Here is a 15,376-nt window from a genome sequence, read left to right as displayed (position 1 = left end):
CCGGGGACCCCGCCCCGCGCTTCCGGGAGGGGGAGGAGGCTCGCGGCCGCCCGGCGCCCTAGGCCGCAGCCGCCTGCGCCGCCGCCTGCGCCGCAACCTGCCGGAGCGGGTGGAGGTCCGCGCGTCTCCGGCGGGCTGCACCGCCTCGCAGCCGCCGGGGCGGGGCGGAGCGGAGCGGGGAGGTGGGCGCGCGGACGGGTGCGGGGAGGGGGCCTCAGCTGATGCGACCCCCAGGCCAGTGGAGCGCGGGGACCGGTCCGAGCCGGGGGTGGGCCACGTGCCCATCCCGCCCCCCAAGTACGGGCCGGTCGGGCGCCCAGCGGGTCTGGGCGGTGAGGGCGCTGTGAGTACCAGGTCTTACCCTACCACCTCTCTCCTGCCCTCCACGCCAGCCCACCCCTCTCCGCCTGGCCCCGGGGCAGCGGGCTCTAGGCGACCTTCCAGAGGGCAGAGCCTCGGGCAGGGGGACCTCGGGAGGGATAGTGCCCAGCGGAGCCTCAGCCAGTGGCCGGTTCAAAACTACCGGGGCGGAGCTTCTTCGGTGTCTGGGTGAAGTTTCCAGCCAACCCAAGGAGGAAAGCCGGAGGGGAGGCCGAGAGCTGTTAATTCCCGGTGCTTTGGCTACTGGAAAACACCCCGCTTGGAATGCTAGGAGCTGTAAACTTAGCTAAAAAGCGAGGGGGGTTGAACCCCACCATCTCTGGGCTCCGGACCAAGGCGGGGGCGTCCACCAGCGAGAAGGGAAAATGGGTGAGGGAGGGGCAAGGAGGAAGGGAAGACAATGGAAGGAAACCGTGTCTAGACTTACCCCTGACCCTCTCCCGCTCTTTCGGCTGCCTCCAACTTTTAGCCACCTCTCCTCCAACTGCAGAGGAAAGAAATAAGAAGGAATGAGTCAGTGCTGCCTCCAGAAAGTAGTATTTTATTTACAACGACAAACAGTGGCAGCCACTGAAGTGATCTGCTTCCCAGGTTGCTAGGACCCCGGCATCTCATTCATGCCCATGAATGCCCTCGTTGCACCACGGCTGGGCGAGGTTGGACGTACAAAAATGAGCCCCTGAGAGTTCACAGACTATTGGAAGAACCTAAAAAGTCCTCCACCAAAGTAAGGAGTGTTTATTCTATGAAGTGTCACTGTATTCAGAGTGCCCTCGTGTGCTCTGGATCAGACAAGGAGCGAGGTGCTAAAACGCAATCCCTGCTTTCCCTTTGGAAATATGTATGTTTTTCCGCAGCATCCTCCAGGACGCTTTCAGATACCTTCATGGTTGTCACTGGTGCACTGTCTTCACTGAGTCCTGAAGCCCTGCCACCCCCAAGTACTATGAAGAGAATATGGCAGATACAACGTTAAAGAAAGCATGAACCCTGATCCTTAAGAGCTCACCAGCTTGTGTAAATTTTGTGTACCAAAAAAATGGGTACATAAAGAGATGGATGGCAAAACAGGCAAGAGCATGAATATTAAAAGTTCATCATCTTCAACCCAGGAATTTTACTTACAATAACATATCCTAAGGAAACAACCGAGAAGTACAGGAGAATGGATAAAAAAAGATGTGATGCGGTGATATTTATGGTCATGGGAAAACTGGGAACAGATTAAAAGTCTAACAGAGATTGTTACTTAAATGATAATATATTCATACAGTCATTTAAAATGATGTACTTCAATATTTAGTAACATGGAAAAATATTTTCATTATATATTGTTAAGGAAATGGAGGGTACAAAGCAGTATGTATAGTCTGATCTTAAGCTACTTCATATGTATGAAGTTATATTTAAATATATATCACATACATATATATAATTTTATGTGTAAATAAATAGAGAAAAACCTGGAACTATCTATATATACACCAAGACTTAACAGTGTCTATCTCTGGAATTAAAGATGATTTTTTAAATCAGTAGTCATCCAATAGAGACCATCATGCTAAGAGGTCTCTCCATAGCGTCAGCCGTCAGGCCAATAACATGGCAGCAAGATGAGGAAGAAACAGGACAAGTGGACAGAAATGTCTGGGCACTGATCTAAGGCAGTACCATAGGAAACTCAAAAAACCTTTGGGCCCACTTTGCAGTAGGCTAATTTCCAACAAAGGAGCCACGGGGGCCATTGAAGCATAATAATCTGGGCATAAAAAGTATTCAGAATCCCACTTTGTATCCAGAGGCTAGTAGGGCTAAGAACACGTAGGTTACAATAGGATGGGATTTATCTGGACACAGTGACTTGCATTCATTAGCTGGTCTGTTTCCCTATACCCTGTTTATCTCCTCACCACAACTAAACTTCATTTCCCCCTTTGACCATATTTATACAATTGAGCAGCATTCTCCTTGAAAGAGAAAAGAGAAAACAGGAGTTACTGGCTCTGCTCAGTCATATGCAGACAGTACCCAGTATGGCCCTGACAGTAGCCCTCTCCCTTTGTTTTAGCAGAGCAGAGATGATTGACAGGGCCTGAGCTAATGATGAGATCCTGCCCAATTGTTCATTACATTCATTCAGATATTAACACATTTTTTGAATGCCAATTTATGTCAGACATCTGCTTCAGCGCTGGGCATATAAACAACTGGATCCTCACGTGCCTCATCCCACCCTTGGTGACATGGTCTCCCAGAATCCTAATTTCAGAATCTTACAATACCAATTGCTTAAAATTAGAGCCACACTAGCCATGATTTCCACTAAGGAAAGACAAGGATTATCCTCTCATCCTCTTCCTCTTGTCACTTTCCCTCCACTCTCAATTACAGTTACAACAGATCATACACTACTATAATTTCAGAAGGAGAGATTTTGAGGGTCTCCATAGAGATTATGCATTTCCTGGTCTCCATGGAGATGCTTACTAACCCATGGAATTATTTTCATCCCCTGACCCTCTTTGTCTTTTGTGTTGATTAAAGACACGAATTGGGCAATGCATTGTGCTCTCACATATACTCGGGACCACAGAGGACGTTTGCATACCCCTCCAAATATAGAGCCCTTGTGTTTGACTTCCCCTAAGCCAGCTCATAGTCTCAGCAGAGCTCGAAAAGCTCAGCCGAAAACAAGAATTCAACAATCAGTCCCTTCACTTCTCCTTCTGAGTTGAAAAGATAAACACCCCCAAATGCCACTTTATAAAGAACAGCTAGACAAGTAGCACATTAGCAATTTAAATGTACAGATTAAAGAAAGGGACTTACATTGGTGAACTTTAAAGAGAAATATGAGTAGTTTGGATAAGTAACTAACAGAAGGCTTAACAAATTTCTACACATGTTAAGCAGGTGAAGACACAAAAGAGGAAGACAGATAATTAAGACCAGCATAAAGAAGCATGTCTAGTCACAGTTGGATGACGTGACAGCGAGAAAGTATATGGTAAAGCCCTAGGAAAAGATCCAGCTACCATTGAAGAATGGCGCAAATGATGTATCATTCTGTGGATGCCGGGCTCAGAGGGCAAGCCCTCGCAGCAATATTGCTCTAAGTCAATCTGCCTTTGTTTCCTAGGGATGCCATTACAAAGTACCACGGACTAGGTGACTTAAACAACAAAAATTTATTTCCTCACAGTCTTTTGGAAGCTAGAAGTCCAAGATCAAGGTGTCAGCAGGATGGGTTTCTTCTGAGGCCTCTCTCCTTGGCTTGTGGCTGGCCATTTTCTCCCTGTGTCCTCACATGGTCTTCCCTCTGTGTCTGTGTATGTATGTCTGTGTGTCTGTGTCCTGTTCTCTCCTTATAAGAACGCTCATCATATTTGATTAGGGTTCACCCTAATGACTTCAATGTTAATTACCTCTTTAAAGACTATCTCCAAATACAGTCACATTCTAAGATACTTCAGATCAAGATTTTAACATATGAATGGGGTCAGGGGACACGATTCAGCCCATAACACACCCTTCTTACTGTAAATGCACTTCTGGTCACCCACTTTAACTGGCTCCTCCAGGCTTAGCTCCATGAACAAGAACTCCCTTTTTCTTCTCCCAAGGCCTTTCTACACACTTCGCATTTCACATTTCTGCTCAGAAGCATTGCTTCATATTTCCTTGGGCGTAGTCCCTAAACTTGATCCTGCATAGAAACCAGAGTACTCATCTCCAATCACTGGACAGCTCAGAGCAGAGCTAGGTGTTTGCTTGGTAAAATATTTCTAATGAGAAGAAATCATCTGGAATACGTGGCAATACCTACCAGAAAAAAAAGTTCAGTATATTTTGCAGGGAGTTCACTAAAAGTAGTAAGCACTCATTTAAGCCAAAAGGTTGTGCTTTAATAAGGTCTGTTTTTCTTTTTAGTGCCTCCTTCACCCGTGAGTATCACTGCACCTGGAGGTGCAGTTCACAAGGAGGGTTGGAGTCTGAGCCCACAGCAGACCAGGGGACTTTCTGTTGTGTGTTCCTGGCGTGACAGTTCTAGGGGCTCACAACAGGGAGGCTTAGTCTCTTCAGGAGGACTCACTGGAACAGCCTCACTAGAAAAATTCTCATGTGCAATTTTGCCTGGCAGAGAGCCAGATAACAGAGCTTGTCACCCTCTGAATAGTGGCCGCTTGACCCCACCAATCAGCTTATAGAGGCTTCCGTACACAAAGACTCATCAAGCGCTGTGTGTGTGTATTTCCCTCTCTCCCAAGGCTGGGTTTGCTTTCAGAGTATTCAGAAAGGGCATAAATGAAATCATCCCCAGAAGGGTGATGTCATTCATCCTACAGTCACGGAGCTGCAGCACCAGTTCTTAAAAGCCCTTGGCCCTGTTTTCTGACACAGAAGATAAATTGTAGAAAATGATTTTAATTTTCACTTCAAGCAGATCTAGGGAATTCTGCGCTTAAGGAACATTGTATAACCACACAAAGACAAAATGTGCCCATGAGTTGCAGGCAGTGGTTGCGGGCCTTAGTTCCGAAATGCACAGAACCAAGTATACTTGGAATCCTCATGAAAATACTGGCCTTACACTACCCTGTCATCAAGACTTTGCCGGCAAAAGGATAAGCAGGTAGTCCCATACCTTGATTTTCCAGCCCAGATATATTTGCTTTCCTAAGAAGCTATGTTAGTGATACTATTAGTCAGAGATCCTTGAATAACAAGTGACAAAAATCTAGCTCAAACCTCCATAGCAAAAAGGGGAAATTTTAGCTCAGTGACGGAAATCCAAGCTTGGCTAAGTCAGGCATGGGTAAGTCCAGGAGGGTGGGTTCAATGATAAAATCAGAACTCTGTCTTTCTATGTCTGTCACTCCTGCTAACCTCTGCATGGCTTCATCTGCATATGAGTCCTCCCTGTGTGATGACAAGAGTCACTCTATACAGTCTTTGCGACCCCAGAAAGAGTGACTTTCTCTTACCCAGTGTCCCTAGGCCACATCTAGTGGAGGAACACAAATTAGTGCATGTGCATTCTTGTGACCAGAGGACAAGGAGGGAGTTGAGGAAGATGGCGGAAGAGTAAGACGCGGAGATCTTCCTCCCCACAGAGGACAAGGAGACACAGAGGTGGAAGAGTCCAATCCACAAAGCATGCAACATGGAAGGGGCAGTTTCCCAACGGAAAAAAGACTCCTGGCCTGATACATTCCAGCCCTTGACTGACCAGCACAGGCATGTACGCAGACATATACACACATACATACACTTGTGCGCACACACACATTCTCTTTTTCCATACATATAATTTCTTCTGTACTGCCCCCCAACATGATACAGCCAACCTATGCGTATCGATCCATGTACTTACCTCTTCCCCAAAGCAGTTCAGCCCAAGTACCGTCTAGTTAGCCCATCCATTTCCTAGTCCAGACACTCTGGAGAATGTGTATTCCTCTTTGTCAAGTCTAGATGTGGCTTTTCACAGCCCAGCTACATCTAAATGTTAAATCTATATCTAAATGTTAAGTTTTAAAAATAGAACTACCATATGACCCAGCAATTCCACTCCTGGGTATATATCCAAAAAAAACAAAAACACTCATTTGAAAAGATACTTGCACCCCAATGTTCATAGCAGCATATTTACAGTAGCCAAGACATAGCAACAACCTACGTGTCCATCAACAGAAGAATGGATAAAGAAGATGTGGTGTGTGTGTATATATACATATATATGTATATCCATGTATACACACGCACACACACACACACACACACACACACACAATGGAGTACTAGTCAGTCATAAAAAAAGAATGAAATTTTACCATTCACAGCAACATGGATGGACTTGGAGGGCCTCATGTTCAGTGAAATAAGTCAGCCAGAAAAAGATAAATACTGTATGATATCACATATGTGGAATCTAAAAAATACAAGAAACTAGTGAATATAACATGAAAGAAGCACACTCACAGATACAGAGAACATACTAGCGGTTACCTTTTCATTCCATTTTCTGGCCTTTTTGTACCAACAGCCTCCTAAGTGTTGGGCGGTGGCATATCAGTATGGCAGCTGTCCATGCCCGAAGGTACTAGCCTCTGGGCAGTGCCAAGGCACCCAGAGCCCCAGACCAGGGGCCTCTGGTGAGAAGCACCCTCTTCTGTCCAGACCAGTGTGCCATACAAATGCTACACTTCTCTCTGTAGACGTGGATTTCATAAATTTTCATCCTCTATGCCTACTGAGTCCAAAGTCTACACATGATCCAGGTCCTAAATCATAAGAGGTAACAACTCAGCCAGATTCAGATCAGAATCCAGGGACAGACGACAGTTTCAAGGCACGGGTTGGGGGGAACTGTACCCTAAATAAAATGACACTGAGCAGGTAAGAGTCCTATGCCCGCTGGGGCGGGGGGATTGGAGGTTTGCTCTGTACAGCCGCTTAATCTAGTAGCGGGGAAATCTCTTACTAAGTTCAGACCCTTCTTACAAAGGTATATGGATCAGTGGTTGGCAGACTTTTCCTGTAAAGGGCCGAATGGTCGATATTGTAGGTTTGTGGACCATATGACCTTGGTCACAGTTACTTAGTTCCACTGTTGTGTCAGCCGAGCAGCACGGATAATATGCATACAACCTAGGATGAATGTGTTCACGGAAATGTTTACAAACGCAGCTGGCAGGCCAGATTTGTCCCCAGGGCCGTGGTCTGTTGAGCCCTGATCTGGATGAGTGACCTCGGTGAGTTGCGTGAGTGGTCAGACCACCGAATGGAGTTCAAGCAGTACAAGTTCAGGGAAGTACAGGAAGAAGGAAGAGGAAACTATAGCCACACCGCATGGCTAGGTAGAGTTGAGACCAAGGAGCTATCCTGGACTACGTATTTTAAATAAGTCCATAATACTCGATTGTAGTTAAAGATAAAGGCAGGGTCCAAAATACATATATAACTGGTGAGAACACGAGGAGGCCAATTTCCATATGGAGGATTCAGGCCTTCTGGGAACATTATCAGTAAACCTTCATAATAAAAAGAGAGTCATAGAGTATCTGTGAAGAATCATGAGGTCAGAAGTAAGGTCAGAGTCCAAGTTTAGTTTCTTTCTCTTGTAATCCCAAGAGTGTTCCTGGTACGGGAAAGTAGATGAACCATATAATAAATACTTATTTATGTCAGACACAGGTGACTTTAGAAATTAAAATTCCATGATTTAGAAAGTGCTTAAGAATATAAGGAAACTGGCATTTACACACTGCTGGTGGAAGTGTAAATTGGTTTGATTTTCCTAGAGGGATCTTTAGTAATATAACAAAAACCTTAAAATAGTCATACTTCAACATTTTTATTTCAAATAAAATATTTTATTTCAAGATGTTATAATTAGGGAATAATTACAACTACTTAGGAAAGTGTATATGAAGAGGCGCATCCTATTGCTGTTTATAATAGGGAAAAAACAATTATAAGAGTTTGTCTAAAAAATCATGATTGACTCTTAGAATGGTATACATCCTATGTAGTGATTTTAAGCTATTGTGTAAATGAATACTGACATGTTTATTAAAGCTATACATGGTTCACATAAGGATAAGTGAGAAAAGTAAGTTATAGGAATGGAGGTGTGACATAACATTTTTCATTAGAATATAAGTAGAATTCTGCTCCTGGCAATGGCTCACCAGGTTATTTCAGAACAATCAGCCGTTAAGAATGACTAGAAAAGCTAGACAAATTAATTACTAGATGAATTAATAAAGAAGACAAAAATCCCATGTGTTGGAAGTTGTCAGAGAACTAGCAAGGCAATTTGTAGAGCCAAGATCCAGAGGAAAGAGAAGCCAAGAGAGGTGAACCTGGCATTTGGAGCTGCTTTTCTTCTTGAGGCAATGGCTAATTTGGAAGAGACAATTTAGTGGCAAAAGAGCAAAACAGAGGTTTGGCACTTCCACAGGGCCAGGAGGGCAAAGTTTAGATTTCAGTGCCCTCTTAGGAAGAGAAATTCTGGCAACAGTCCAAACTTTTTTTTTTTTTTTTTTTTTTTTTGCGGTACTCGGGCCTCTCACTGTTGCGGCCTCTCCCGTTGCGGAGCACAGGCTCCGGATGCACAGGCCCAGCGGCCATGGCTCACGGGCCCAGCCGCTCCACGGCATGTGGGATCTTCCCGGACTGGGGCACGAACGCGTGTCCCCTGCATTGGCAGGCAGACTCTCAACCACTGCGCCACCAGGGAAGCCCCAATCCAGACTTTTGATTGGGACCACAGAAGCACTACCTCCTAAGAATAAGGGTGAATCAGAAATAGCCTAAATCTCACAAGGATTAAGTCTAGCTTCAAATCAGCTCAATAAATTAGCCTAAGATGTTCTGTCCTAGCCTTGCTCCGTGCCAGAAGTAAACATAAATCCTTTCTGAGGTAGATACCATCATTTAGAGTCTCAAACCATCTCTACATTTTTTTCATAAACAACGTATGGCCCTCAATAAAAAAAATAACCAGGTATAGTGAAATAGAACTTATAGAATATAACTAGGCATACAAGAAGGCAAGACTTGACAGAAAACCAAGAGAAGAAATATACAAAAAAAATACTCATAGGAGCTATCTCAGTGATCAGAATGAACATTAAAATAAATATAACTAATATTGTCAAGAAATTAAATGAAAAGATGGAGAATTTTCTAGAAAACTGGAAGCTATAAAAAATAAATCAAGTAAAAAATTCTAGAAATAAAAAATATAATTGACATTTTTTTAAATTGGTGGGTTTAAAAACTGATTAGAGGGGACTTCCCTGTTGGCACAGTGGATAAGACTCCACACTCCCAATGCAAGGGGCCCGGGTTCAATACCTGGTCAGGGAACTAGATCCCACATGCATGCCGCAACTAAGAGTTTGCATGCCACAACTAAGGAGCCCACCTGCCACATAAAAGAAAGAAAAAGAAAAAAAATACTGACCAGTTTTTTTTGGGGGGGGTTGTTTTTGTTTTTAATTGAGGTATAATTGATGTATAACCAACCAGTTTTATTTATTGAAATTCTTCTGATCCCAAGATAAAAGAAAATGAGATTTAGATTTGGCTTAAGAATATCCTAGAACTAAAAGTAGTTAAATAGAGAAAATGACGGATTCTTGTCTCCGGGTGGCCTTTCAAAATAGAGTAAGTGTTAAGTGTGGTCTTCCCAAGGGCATGGCTGTAGACCAGAACACCTCTTAAGATTCATTTTGCATCTATGATCCTATAGTTTTCCATATAAGGAGGGAGATACATTCAAGGAGCTTCTTTTATAGTGAGTTTACTTTCCACATAGTGGGCTGGTGGCTGGGAATAATATATGTAATCATGTCTTCAGGGCCTCACAGTCTATGCAGGTCACATAATTATAGATGAAACGTGATAGAGTAAATGCCATTCACTCCTCCATTAACAATTGTGAACTGTACATGCATAGGTCAGACTCTGAATAAGAGACTGGGCTATTGCAGTAAACAAAACGAAATGTATGCTCTCATGGAGTTCACATTCTAGTAAACAAATATATAACACATCAAGTGGTGATAAGTGCGGTGAAGGAAAAACAAAGCAGAGTAAGGATAAGGAATGATGGTGGAGCTCACGGTACAGAGCATCTTATTTTACATAGGCTAGATGCACAAGGAAGGCCTCTGTGTTTGAGGACACTTGGACAGACACCTGGATGAAGTGAGGGAGTAAGTGATCCATGTGGCTTTTGAGCAGTCCCAGAAGAGGGAGTGTGCTTGGACCATGCCTGAAGTAGCAAGACCAGTGTGGCAGAAGCAGGATGAGTAGGCAAGAGGGAATGTAAGAGATGAAGTAGGTTGGAGCTGGTCACGTAGGGACTTGTGGTCCATGATGAGGACTTTCGAATTTGTCTTTGTGAAATGGAGAGTTTGGAACAGAGGCATGATAGGATCTGACTTAAGTTTTAAATGCATTTCTCTGGCTTCTGAGTGGAGAATTGATGGTGAAAAGGCAATTGTGGACAAGACCATGAGAAGACTCTTGCTATTCTCTCAGCAGGACATGATAGTGGTTTGGACCACGAAGGTATTACAAGGAAAAGAGAAAAGGGATATAATTCTGGATATATTTTGAAGGCAAAGACAATAGGATGTTAAGGGAATAGACATGGAGTGCAAAAAAATAGAGGAGTCAAGAATAACTCCAAGAATTTTGGTCTGAGAAACTAGGAGATTTGAGATGCAACTTTTATTGAAACAGTGGTAGTCTTGAGAAATGCAATTGGGTAAGGGAATGGGTCTCTATGAGCAGAATCAACTCACTGTCCTTTTAATACAAAGGAGGAAGCAACTAAAAAGACTGAGTTGGGCTTCCCTCGTGGCGCAGTGGTTGAGAGTCCGCCTGCCGATGCAGGGGACGCGGGTTCGTGCCCCGGTCCGGGAGGGTCCCACATGCCACGGAGCAGCTGGGCCCATGAGCCATGGCCACTGAGCCTGCGCGTCCGGAGCCTGTGCTCCGCAATGGGAGAGGCCACAACAGTGAGAGGCCTGCGTACCGCCAAAAAAAAAAGACTGAGTTAGGCGGGTAACCCTTCAGAATGGATGGGTTTTATTTTAATAGTGCCTCTGCAAATTATGCGTACCACAAAGAGTTTGTAACACTAATGATATCAAAAACTACTTGCTATTGATTTTCCTCAAATTTCTCTTTTCTTCATTGTTGCATTTTAATAGGGTCATAATTAATGTTCCAACCTGTAAACCATTTTAACTCATAAACATCCTTTACTACTTTCCTTAAGTATCACTCTTTCTGGAAGGTTTTCCCTTGCCTCTTCTGTTAGGGTTATGTATTCCTCCTGTAGAGTTCCACAGAACCTCAAGGATCCCTCTATCATATTCCTTACCAAATACACTGTATTATCATCACCTGTTTTTCTGTCAGATCAAACAGACAGGTCCAATCATGTTTATGCCTCAGGACCTGTAGCTGACTCAGGACTTAGCACTCAATAAAAAATGTGGGAAAGGAAGACGGGCAGGGTGGGAAGGAAAGTGGGAGGGGTCTAGAATGTATTGTCTCTCCATCACCTGGAGATTATTTCATTGCAATAGGTCCACCTTGTTTTAATTCACTCCTGGTCCTTTGGGGCAGGTGAGATGTGGGTGTATTCTAGAAATGTCCTACTGTGGTTAAGTGGAAAATTATAACATGATAACTTCTGGAAGCATCTTACCATCTTCCCTTTGTTGCAGTTGTATTAAAACTAGACTCAGAGATCAGAGCAGTGCAGTAGAACTTTCTCTAATGAGGGAAAGGTTCTATGTCTGTGCTGTGCAACCGGGTAGTCACTATTTGCCTATGGTATTGATTACTTGAGACATGGCTAGTGTGACTGATGAACTGAATTTTAGATTTTATTTAATTTAATAAATTTAAATGTAAGTAGCCACACGTGGCTAGTGGCTACCATTTGGATAGAGCAGTTAATATTGCACTTAATACTGGAAGTTGTATTTTCTAATTTTCTCACTTTACAGGTGAAGAAACTCAGCCTTAAAGAAGCTATATTATTTGCCCAACTTCCTAATTTCTTGTACCAAAACGTGTTCCTGGTATTGTCACTAGTCATTCCTAATGTGACCTTTGTGTTGAAATCTACTTCCTCCGTAGAAACTTTTAATTTTCAGATTAGCAGACCAAACAGCATTCCTTACAGACTAGTAATTAATAAAACACTTTAAAGGAAAAAAAAAGACCTTAAGCGCAACTATATTTAGAAAAATGTGATTTTCTCCATAAGGGATCTTAAGAAATTATTATGATTATAATAAATTACATACCATGGCTCATCTGATGGTTACTTTTCTTAAGTAGAATCATTTGTTGAAACTCAGAATTAGTTGCACATAACATTACTCCAGCGGTAAACTGAACGCCTGAACAAAGAACCCAACTTCTGAGGCTTTATAATCATTCCTAAATAATAATGAAGGGGGGACACATAACAAGTGGAAAATGACCAACTATAAAAAAAAATCATACCTACCTCCAAAAGTCCCTCTACATTCTGTACAAATATCTTGGGAACAAAGGGGTTGGAATTGTATGTGTAGGTGATGGTGGTCGGGCAGGAACCATGGAGGGCTGGGGGGAGGCGAGGAATTGTCTCTCTTCTCCTGTAATAATAAACACAATTCTTGGGGACCTTACTGTGTCCCAGGCCCCATAGCCCACAGAATGTTCTTTTCAGTAGCTTAAACTAAACTCTATATCTCTTTGGACTTTTCTTGCATACCCACCTGGCAAGTCTCTAATCCTAGATGAACCAAATGTCCATCTTCTCCCTCTGGCACCTGGGAAGCAGAGCACCCGGTGTAAATTTCACTGTGGGGTGGACTGGCTATAGACCTAAGATCACCGGTCTCAGATGGGGCCCTAGCGCTCCCTGTAGACCACCTCTGCGACTCTAGGCGGTCTTTCTTCCCACTTCTGGCCCATCGCTCTTAGCAGATGACCTCCTCGCCTGCTTCACGGAGAACAGATGCCGTCAGATGAGAAATCCCTCAGTATCTCACCTCCGTGTCCACAAAGCTATTGGCATTGGCCCCAGTCCTCTCTTCCTGTTGCAAGAGGGGACATGCCTTTCCCCACATCTAAGTCTATTTCCTCCAGCCCTCCTCTCTTTTCAGTGACGTTATGCTATTTCTTGTTCTCTGTCGATTCGACGTCATCAGTTTCTCTTTGTCCAATATTTCCCATCAGCTTTTAAACACACTCATGTCTCTTCTATTTTAAAAGATACAAAAACAACCGCCCTTCGACCCCAGGTGCCGCTCCAGCTACCACGCCAACTGTCTCTCTCCCTCCACAGACAACCTCTTGGAACTGTGTTCTACTTCCTTACCTTATCCTCCCCTCCCAGATCCCCCCAATCTGGCGTCCACCCACACCACTCAGCAGATCCCTCTGATCTGTGTACATTCCCCCTGCTCTGCAGAAGCTGCACTAAATTCGCCAATGACCGAGGCAGATGTATCTCATGGGCTATTTGAAGTCTCTCATCTTTTCATTTTAGCACCTGACATTGTTGACTATGTTGCCTTCTTGAAGCCTTCTCTTCCGTTGGCATCTCTTGGTTTCCTCTTACCTTTTAGGTTTCTCTTTCTTATTCTCCCCAGTGGACTCAATCTATTTCACCAAACCTTTAAATACTGGAAGCTCTCAAGGCTCAGTTCCAGGCCCCCTCATCCTCTTACTCCTCTGTGCTCCCTTAGGTCCATTATTCCATTTAGTCATTCTGGTGGCTCCCAAATTTATATCTCTGGCCCTCTCTTTTGGGCTCCAGACTTGTAAATCCAACTATTCACCTGTGATTTCCATTTGGTTGTTTGCCAAGGTCAAGATCTTCCCCCACAAACTTGCTTCTCCTCCTGTGTTCTCAGCACTGACTAATCTGATCACACAAACCCACTCACACAAAAATCCCTGGCCCTTGCATCTCCTTCTCCTGGTTAATCAGCTGGTCCCATTATCCTATCCTCTACATTGCTTTAAAGTCCATCCATTTCCTCTGTCTTTGCTGTTACTGCCCTACTCTAAACCCTGGCCACTCAAGTATGGTCCATGACCAAGAGCATCCTATTGACCTGGGAGCCTGTCAGAAATGCAGTGTCTCAGGCCCCATCCCAGACCTACTGAATCCAAATGTACATTTAATAAGACCCCATGTGATTTGCATGTATATGAAATTTGAGACGCACCTCTCTAAACCACTACAATTTCTCCACCTGACAGCTCTGCTTTGACTCTGGTCCCTCCTGACAGATTCTTCACATAGCAAAACAAATCACGTCCCTCATATACTAAAAGCCTTTCAATAGCCTCCCATTTTTCTTAGAATAAAGTGTATTCCGTATAGTGTTCCTTTTATATGCTATGGTTTAAGATATTGTTTTCCTTTGTCCAACTTTCATCTTTATTGTATCTCTTTTAAGACAAGGAGTATTTGACAGCCTTATTTTTTTAAAGTACTTTAAATCAAGAAAGGTTTCATTTGATTTTGTCCTTTTTTGTATGAATACTATATTTGCATTGCAAATGGGACTATTTCTCAGTTTATGTAGTTAGTTAATTCATGTAATAAATGCACGTAAAAAGCCCTCAAGTATTAAAGAAGTGGTTTTCTTTGCAAAATGCCATAAATTATGCTCTGAAAGCTTAAGAGAAACCCCTTTGGATAAAGGATCAAAATCCAAATGTTGTAAGTATGGAAAATAAAATTCTTTCTAGTTTTACTTTTTTTATGAGGAAGACTGTACCCTGGACACGATGGCCATTTCTTTGAAAGAACATCATCTGATACACCCAAATATGTTGAAAACAGGCTCAGCACTCTGTTTCCATACTGCGTCAAATGCCAGTGTGGACAAGTTTTTGTTGTCATAGGTAACCCACAGGCCTTTGGAAACAAGCACTACTATCGAGTCTATAAAATTCAATTTAAAAAAAACCCTTTCACTTGTTCAAACATAAAAATGGAGTTTGGGAATAGAAATATTTCATAAAGCTGTAGAATCCAATCCAAAGTATAAAATGCATTGCAGATTTTCCTCAAAAGCTCTCTATACCTTATCATTTGCAGCCAGATAAGAGATAACTGCTGATAAACTTTAATTAAGTTGTCTGGAATGCAGGCTGAAATCACCAGGCAGCCCACCTTTCAGGAAGCAGAGCCCAAGGTACTTCGAGGAAGACTGAAGGGACTCCCCAGAACGTTTCTGCTTTATTCAAAGCGCTGGATAGCAATCATTGGTGATGTTACAGGGAGGTACTGTCTTGCCTTGGAGGGCCACAAGCAAAGGCAGGATTTTCTAAAGACAACATCAGAAGGGATGACAGTGGCTTCTGCAAAGTAGGGATCAAAGAACCTGAAACTTGGGGATGGGCTTGAAAGGACAGAACTTAGGGAAGAAGGGGAGAAGAATCAAAAAAA

This window comes from Monodon monoceros, unplaced genomic scaffold (assembly GCF_005190385.1).
Source record: "Monodon monoceros isolate NGI ecotype Baffin Bay Population unplaced genomic scaffold, NGI_Narwhal_1 Super_Scaffold_8, whole genome shotgun sequence".
Lineage (NCBI taxonomy): Eukaryota > Metazoa > Chordata > Mammalia > Artiodactyla > Monodontidae > Monodon > Monodon monoceros.
This window is presented reverse-complemented; position numbering follows the sequence as displayed.